Raw genomic sequence first — 3335 nt, forward strand, 5'->3', positions numbered from 1 at the left:
TCTGATTTATGAGCTTCTTTGCCTGTGACACAAGTCTTTATACACACACACACACACACACACACACACACACACACACACACACACACACACACACATCCTCCGGCTCTGAGATGAAGTGAGGTGAGGACTGGCTTTATTTGTTAAGCTGTCCGTGTTTTTCTCTGCTGGTAAATGGAGTGCAGTGATCAGAGACGTTACACAAGCACTACAGAGATTAAGTGTGCTGTCATTTATTAAACTCGTATCACTACACAAACATCACTTATTCGTGCCAGCAGGTTTTGCTAATCTAACTTTTTATATATTGCACGAGAAACAAAAAGGAAGAACACACAGAGCAAACGCGTGACAATCAGAGGTTAAAGATCAAAACCTACTAATCTTTCACAGTTAAGTAGTTTCTCAGTTCAGATCACCCCTGCTGGACAAAGACGGAACTACAAACATCCCTTCAAAAACACCTGCTTAGATACATGTAGGAATAATAACATTTCTGTTATCCTAACTATTATAAAATATACAGATTTACATTAAAAATACGTTTTTAAATAAGTTCACGATCACCGAGAGTCAAACATTCGGGCGCTTTACGGGGCGGGGCTTCGCAGTTCGGAAGTTGTCTGTGATTGGTCGGATGGGCGCATCGTCGTCAGAGGCGGAAGTTCAGAGGTTAGGCGGGATAATGATGGATTCCGGTGTAAACAGCGAGTTTGCGTCGCGTTTTCTGTGTCGCGCTCGATCTGAGGAGAAGTAGCCTCGGCTGCAGCGCTTTTACTCGACGAAAGATGCTCGGATGTCGACGCCGCTGATATTTACAGTCACTCCTGCGAACGAGAAGCGCTGAAGTGAGTAAATAACGACACACACAGTCAGTAGATTCACCTCACCTGAGAAACCGCCTCAGTATCTGCTCCGATGATCGGCGACAGACGAACACTGCTGTATTACAGACGATTCGTTCTCTCGTCAACAAGTGTGCAGCTTCATAGCCCTCCATAACCCCACATAACATCCCCCAGTGCTCCATAACGCGCTATAATGCGTCATAACGCTTCCTCTGCTGTCAGTTTCATCCAGCGGTTTTTCTTTCAAACCCAAACTGAACGCGTTCCTCTGAAGTCATTTCTCATTCAGACTGTGATTGCAGTCGTATTTCTGTCGTGTTTCATGTCGCTTCAAACAGTAGTTTCCGTCATTTGAGCACTGATTGAAGTTAATTACAGCCTTCCTGTGAAAGAAGCGCCCTTAATTGTGTTTAATGTGCACTTGTAGAGTACTTAAAATCTTATATAATTATATAAAAACTGTTCTTGCAGATCACTTAAAGAGAGACACTTAAAGTCAGATTACTTAAAGCACATTTACCTTTAAACAACATTTAATTTGACGTATACCTAGGGCAATTGTAAGTATTTAGAATACTTTTATCATTTTAATGTGTTATTCAATATTGCACTTAATATTAATGTTCTAAAGTTAAAAACATTAAAAAAGTATAAGTATATACAGTGTGTTTCAGTTTATTGTGAATTGAGAAAAAAGGTACAAAAGCTGTCACTGGGATNTTGTGCCATAGTTCAATTAGGACGTTTAAGTCATTTTTATTAACAATAATTATTAAAAAATATTACTGGTGTCCATCTTAAGACAAAACTAATGCCCTGCCATGATTTAAGATGAATTATTCGTTCTGTGAAACATGGTGTAAGTCTTCACAACGTCAGTTTAAACTATAACGCATACGGATTACATCCCATTCAGTTCACACTAAAGCGTATTTGTTTATTTCCGCATTAATTACTCCGTTAAAGTGTATTTCTTTTTCACAAGGGAACCATTTGGACAAAAAAAACGCATTACGAAGCACTTTTATTCTGAAGAGTGTACCGATTGATTCGAAGCAGCTTCATCGTAATAAACGCTGTCAGTGTTTTTCATCTCAGGAATCAGTCATTATAATTGCCTCTATTCAATTACTGTTATCCTTATCATCAATCGCTGCTGTAAATCAGCTCTAGTAGATTGTGTGGAGGCACTGAGGTCAGTGTTTAGTGAAGTTATGGTCTGGTCGCTCAAGATAGTGAGGAGATGATAATACCTTCATCTGTCCAATCATTAATCACGAACATCGCACGAGAAACTAATTAACTGCAGTTTGATGAGGCTGTGGAAAAAGACCTGAGCGGGTTCATGTGAGAACGTCTTGTTTCCATCGGCCTCGTTTGCTCCTCATATTAATGTTTGTCCGGATTGAGGACAACCGAGTTCAAAATAAAGCACGGGAGAAATGTTTTTGGAGCCTAACTGTGGAGCCTAAAGAGTTTCATGTCCATGTTTTCTCAGGAAATCTGGCTAAAAGTTTTCACAGGCCTGAAGTCATCTGAAGATGAACGTAGAAGCTAAGAAGAGTTTGGAGTCGTCTGTGGTTAGAGTTAAAGCCGATTAAAGCACAGATGGTTCTGTGAGATTAGCCGTTTTCAGTGGTTAAGGGTTCTAGTTAAAAACATAAGCTACTCGTTAAAACCAAAAATGACCCTGTTTACTTCGTTAGTGCGCTTAACTAGTCTTCTGCTGAGCAGATAATCCAGAGAACAAATGTTTGTCTTGGGAATCTTCATGCAAAGTTTATTTCCCTCTAATCAACGTCTGTTTAATTGTTTGGCATAAACTAGTTCATAACTAGTCATGTTGTTCACATTCAGAATGTTATATACGTATATGAACAGTTTTTCACTCATTAATAACAAAACACTCAACATACAGCAAATAACTCACAGTATTTATAAAGTGCTTTTCTCATTACACGTGGCTCAGAAGCAGCTTTAGATGATATTATTGATTATTATTGACATATTGATTTTGTTTGCATTGATCAGATTAGAACGGAATGACAATATATAGATAAATCAATACTTCTCATAATTATGAGATGAACTGTAATGAGATGAAGTGTGTGGATTAAACTGGTTAAGGTAAAAGACACACTATATTCAAAGATGAAAAGCAAACACTGGTCCTTCTCCTTCAAACAACTACCATTTGATCAAAAGTGCAAGAAACCGCAAAACACAATATAAAAACACAGTTGACACGGAGCATACAGTTGAGCTCCTGCACAGAATACTGCCAAAGATGTCACAGCTCTAATAGAAGCTAATTATTTGCTCCAAATTTTCCCAATTGTTGACTTTTTGATAACCAACATTCTTCAAAATATATTTGTTTAATAGAAACAGCAATAAATGATGAGAGAATGATTGGGTGAACTGTCTCTTTAAGGCGAGTTTACTCTACTGCTGCTCTGCAGGTGTGTGTGTGTGTGTGTGTGTGTG

General features: G+C 38.5%; 1 protein-coding gene across 1 annotated transcript in view; it reads left to right on the top strand.

Moving 5' to 3' along the window:
* The first annotated feature begins 210 nt into the window (after positions 1 to 210).
* Positions 211 to 3335, top strand: part of LOC122356588 (lysocardiolipin acyltransferase 1-like) — a 9711-nt gene continuing 6586 nt past the window's right edge. The window contains exon 1 of the mRNA XM_043255471.1: positions 211 to 848. The gene's annotated coding sequence lies outside the window, so the exon portion shown is untranslated. The remainder of the gene's footprint in view (positions 849 to 3335) is intronic.

The sequence above is a fragment of the Puntigrus tetrazona genome, chromosome 13 (genome assembly GCF_018831695.1).
Source record: "Puntigrus tetrazona isolate hp1 chromosome 13, ASM1883169v1, whole genome shotgun sequence".
Classification (NCBI taxonomy): domain Eukaryota; kingdom Metazoa; phylum Chordata; class Actinopteri; order Cypriniformes; family Cyprinidae; genus Puntigrus; species Puntigrus tetrazona.